A 6,000-nucleotide genomic window follows, 5' to 3' on the forward strand; every position below is an offset into this window, starting at 1 on the left:
TGTGTGAAATGATCAATGTTTTGCTTTTTGCTTCATTCTCTTTTGTGTTTTTTCATTTAATACAAATTAAATGAAGATAATAATACCAAAGAATTTGTGTTTGCAATCATTTTCAGGAAGAAACTGAGTATTATCTGACAGAATTGCAGGGGTGTCAATACTTTTGGCCACAACAGTGTTTTTATTAGTTATTGCACACTAAAACATTGAAATAATTGCTTTTTTTTCTTCCATTTTCAGAGAGCCATCATTCTTTAGTTTTGGCACTGATGGAGCTATGTGAGGGGTTGGTTTTTTTGCGGGATGAGTTAGCATTGTGGGTTTTTGGGTTTATATGACCTTTCAATTAACTTTTATTCCATTCTTTGTGAGTTGGAGTGAATAAAAAACAATTTTTAAATTTTTATTTCATATCTCGTTTTTACAGAGTTCATTGTATGGGTTTAAAGCATCACTTTTTTATATTTCACATTATTCCAGACATAGTGATACCAAGTACAGTATGAGTCTTTTTTTTACTTTTTATCTTTTAAATAAAACAATTTGTATACAGTAAGGGGAATTGGTTTTAGGCATTTTATTGTTCTACTAGATTATGGCCCGATGCTATCGCATCAGGAGGATGCGATAGCATCACACCTCTTGCCATGTTAACCCTCAACACACACACTCCTCAACACACACTCCTCTCACCTTTCACCATCTCCACTCACTCTTTCACTCCACATACGACCCCTTCTCTCACTCCGTCTCTCATACTCACGCCGTCATCGCCGCTGCTCCACGATCCCCGACATCTTCTTCCGCCGGCGCCATCCTGGTTCCAGACGTTGTCCACGCCGGCGACATGTTCTTGCGGCGACGCCATCTTGAGTATCGTGAAATCCCGCGATAGTCAAGATAGCGTCGCCGGAAGAACATGTCGCCGGCGTGGACGACGTTGGGATCCAAAATGGCGTCGGCGAAATCTCGCGAGTTTTCGCCGATGCCATTTTCGATCCCGACGTCGTCCTCGCCGGCGACATGTTCTTGCGGCGACGCCATCTTGACTATCGCGGGATTTCGCCGATCCAAAATGGCGTCGCCGCAAGAACATGTCGCCGGCGTGGACGACATCGGGATCCAAAATGGCGTCGGCGTAATCTCGCGAGATTTCGCCGACGCCATCTTTTTGGATCCCGAGTTGTCCACGCCAGCGACATGTTCTTGCGGCGACGCCATCTTGAATCTCGCGGGATTTCACGAAATCCAAGATGGCGTCGCTGCAAGAACATGTCGGCGGCCTGGAGAACGTCTGGATCCAGGATCGCGGCGGCGGAGGAAGATGTCGGGGCAGCGACGATGACGGTGTGAGTATGAGAAACGGAGTGAGAGAAAGGAACGTATGTGGAGTGAAAGAGTGAGTGGACGTGAGTGGAGGTGAAAGGTGAGAGGAGTGTGTGTTGAGGCGGTGTGGTGTGTTGAGGGTTAACATGTGCGTGTGTGTGGTGACGTCACCGGTTACAACTGGACGGAAGTTGTTACAACCGGAAGCTGCTTAGGGCATTTATTATTATAGATTACTTTGTAAAATGTTTTTAACCTTTTTATTTAAGCTACACTCTGGCACTTAAACTGGTATGAGCCTGAGCGCACACTTTAGTAAAACCGAGAGACATTCTATTAGGCAGCGTCTAATAGGTGTACAAAGATGGCAAGTATTTGGGCGATCGCTGGGTCTGCATCTGCCATTGCAACACATTGACACAAACAACATAGAAGGGGGCATGGGGTTGTAAGGAGAATGACATATTGTCTGCATTTACACCTTGAAGAACATGTGTCTTGTTATATCATGTAATGTGAAGTGTGCTATGTGTTAATGGTGTTGACAGTTTGTGTTCTTTGACAGTAGGGGAAGTAAGAGTTAATGGTTGGGAATAGCCCAGAATGGGAATGACCAGGTTGAAGGGACAAGACATCAGAAAGGGCCCAGAGTGCGTGCGCAGAAAGAAAACCTGATGTGATTATGTGGGTGCCCCTAACAAAAGAGGAGACAGAGGCAGAGGATAGCTAGATCCCAGCAGAGAGTAAGAGAGAGAAGTGATAGAAAGAAGACAGTGATCAATCAGAGACTGGGTCACGGTGTCTAGCAGTATGACAAAGAGTTTATAAATCACAAAGGTAACTGGCCTAAATGGGACAGAGTACGTAGATGAAGAGAGTGCCCTAGGCGGGAGTTCCAGGGCATCAGAGACGCTAAACACCGGTTGTGATAAACCCGCTCCTTGCTACTCCGCCTGACATCACTATTATATCAGAAGGATCATGTAATGTGATCTCCCCACTGGGTATAGTTTTACAGAGATAACCCCTGTCCCTCTGGGACCAGGGAGGCATGGGGAGTTGAGAGGATGTGGCCCACGCAGTCACTGAGGTGGCACCACACTCACAAACAACCCTAACAGGCTGAGAGGCCCCTGTGAAATAGAGTGCTGCCAGATTGGTAGGACTGCCACCAGTTCCTCATTAGATATAAGTCCGCTCCATTAACGGATTTATATTGTGCCAAAAACCAGCCCCACTAGCATGGAAAGTTAAACCCGAGAAACGGACGTGTGGATTCATGGATTGAGATAAAATAGCAGCCCATGGTTAAATTATATATTTAATTGCCTTAAGTGTACACTAGACAATACATTATATACACAATGATTACATGTATACAGTGGTCAGATATGCAAATCCAAATAGTGGTAGGACAAAAGATATAAGCAGATGGATCTTGTCAATTACCAGGTTGATGTTCAACCATGTGTGTGTGTGTGCTGGGCCTCAGGTGGCATGGACTGCCAGCTGGTTCCTAGGTCCTTCACAGCATGTTACTCAACGTGGCCCTCACTTTTGTAGTAGACCACAAGCATAACATAGACAGAAGCCACATGACCTTACACTAGCCTTTATCCCCTTTGGATCACTCCCCTCATGCCCTCTGGGCTGATCCTAAATCTCCTCCCATTGCCTCTAGCAGCTAAAAACTCCAAAACCAAAGATGGGCCATAACTTCTTAATGGACAGTTCTAGGGAGGCATTTTTGGCATCATCGGATCCGGCCAGGCCACTGATATGCGTTGAGACCAAACACAGCTTTGCTAGCTGGCTCTTACTAGTCATTATACGTATCTGCCCCACCCTGTGGTGCTAGAACGGAATGAAATCCCAGAAGGCGTTTGGTCCAGTCCAGAGATCTCGAAAATGTGACTGGTATGTAACCAGGTTGCACGATAAGTCCATATTCTTCTTATGAAATCGTAGTTAACTTGACAAAGCAGTTAGACCGCATGGTATCTATTTTGCAAGAATGCCTTTTGTCCTAAGCTTAGCAGGCTCAAGGTTTGAGATCTGTACTCACAGCCTTTTGAGGTTTGACCCTCTGCTGAGCTATCTGTGCTGATACAGCTGCACATGGGAAGGAGGTTGTGTAATACCCTGTCAATTAGGATATAAATGATTGACATGAAATTATATCTTCAATATTCTTCATACTGGCCATACTGGCAATATAGTTTTCTAGAGGGGAAAGAAGACACATAACTGCAGGTTGAGAATAGGACTCCTACAAACTGGACTGTAGTACTGGTACACTTGACGTAGTCAGCAGTATCAAGTCTTGCAGTTGGAAGGAAAGAGTGCAGCGGGGAAGACAAGAATTATGTGGAGGATGGCGACCGTTGCGTGGTCTAAGATCGAGCTGAGCATGAACTTTATAATGACAGTTAGTGGTGCAAAACAATGAGAAAGTACTATGCGTAGAAGGTACAAAAGAGATGCCCCCCCTCCAGAGGTTATGCCTTCTGGAGTGAGTATCGGGTTTGGTAGTGCCAGCCTACAGCGAGGAGTTGCTGCTGCAGTAAAACAAAGTGGAAGGAAAAGGACCACCCACTAAGGTAAGACTCAAAAAAATGGCTGGAGAAACAAGATGGTGACCTGAAGAGAAACCCACCCACCGAAAGGCAGAGCCGTGGTGAAGGCCTATTAGCAGGAGCCTGAGCTTCTGACTAAAGCCTGGCTCATGGCATGTGGAAGAGCCAAGCGCTTGGAGGCCCAGATGCCAGTGGTTCCCCCCCTGACTCTGGAAGTGCTCCCCACCCCTGGACGAGCATCCTCTGTCACCAAGTCATGATAGATAGCAAGCATAATCCGGGAGAAAAAGAGAAGAGAGGAGCAAGTACAACATCAGTTACATGTTCTCTGCAAAGGGCGAAAGCCGAGGGCAAAGTATCCTTTGCTTGCATCCCGGCACGTTACATGAAGGTGGGGATCCTGTCTGGGTGTGTGGACTTATGCTGTGATGGTGCTACTCCCTTGCAGGCCGCATGAATCCTATAGCAAAGATGCTATAGGATTTTTACAGGAGGAAAATGATGAAATGGTAAGACAGGATGTTGAGAAGGACGAACTCTTAAATTCCTATTTTGCATCTGTTTTCTCTCAGAAAGGAAATGTAACATCAACTGTTCCTCACTGTCCTATTAAGGGAATAGAAGAATCCAGGATATCTATAAACAGAAAGATAGTGAGGAAACACTTAGCTAACCTAAATGAATTCAAGTCTCCAGGGCCAGATGAATTATACCCCAGAGTACTGAAGGAGATAGTAGAAGAAATTTTTGAACCCCTCTCCATAATCTTTGAAAATTCTTGGAGAACAGAAGTCCCAGAAGACTGGAGAAGAGCAAATGCTGTTCCTATCTTCAAAAAGGGGAAGAAGGTGGACCCAGGCAACTATAGGCCGGTGAGTCTGACTTCTATACCAGGAAAGATCTTTGAAGAAATTATTAAACAACATGTATGTAAGTACCTGGATAAGAATGAAGTAATTAAACAGAGTCAGCATGGGTTTGTAACTAATAAGTCATGTCAGACTAACTTAATTTCCTTCTGTGACAGAATCACTGATTGGGTGGATCAGGGAAATGCTGTAGATATAGTATATCTTGACTTCAGCAAAGCATTTGACAAAGTATCTCACACAATCCTTATTGAAAAATGGCTAAGTATGGAATGGACAAGGCAACCAAAGAGTGGTCGTAAATGGCTGCACATCCAGTTGGAAGAATGTCTCAAGTGGGGTACCACATGGCTCTGTCTTGGGCTCTGTGTTGTTCATCATTTTTATCAACGATTTAGATGAAGGAATTGAGGGCAAACTGATTAAATTTGCTGATGACACAAAGCTTGGAGGGATAGCTAATACTAGAGAAGAGAGAGAGGATTCAAAAAGATATAAATAAACTGGCGCAGTGGGCAGCAACTAACAGAATGGTTTTTAACATGGAAAAATGCAAAGTACTACATCTGGGCAATAAAAATGAAAAAAGCATATACAGAATGGGAGGAATAGGGCTATGCAGCAGCACATGTGAAAAAGACTTGGGTATACTCATAGATCACAGACTGAATATGAGTCAACAGTGTGATGCAGCAGCAAAAAAGGCAAATGCAATTCTAGGATGTATTAACAGAAGCATACAGTCTAGATCACGTGAAGTCATTATTGCCCTCTACTCCTCTTTGGTCAGACCTCATCTGTAATACTGTGTCCAGTTTTGGGCGCCACATTTTAAAAAAGACATCAACAAACTGGAGAAAGTTCATAAAAGAGCGACCAGAATGGTAACCGGTCTGCAAACCCTGTCATATGAGGAAAGATTGCAGGATTTGGGAATGTTTAGCTTGCAGAAGAGAAGACTGAGAGGAGACTTAATAGCTGTCTACAAATATCTCAAGGGCTATCACATCTTTATTCTCATTTGCACAAGGAAAGACGAGAAGCAATGGGATGAAATTTAATGGGAGGAGACACAGATTAGATATTAGAAAAAACTTTTTGACAGTTAGAGTGATCAATGAGTGGAACAGGCTGCCACGAGACGTGGTGAGTTCTCCTTCAATAGAAGTCTTCAAATAGAGGCTGGACAGACATCTGTCTGGGATGATTTAGCGAATCCTGCTTTGAGC

This window comes from Dendrobates tinctorius, unplaced genomic scaffold (assembly GCF_039654945.1).
Source record: "Dendrobates tinctorius isolate UK_male_01 unplaced genomic scaffold, ASM3965494v1 ptg000103l, whole genome shotgun sequence".
Taxonomy (NCBI): domain Eukaryota; kingdom Metazoa; phylum Chordata; class Amphibia; order Anura; family Dendrobatidae; genus Dendrobates; species Dendrobates tinctorius.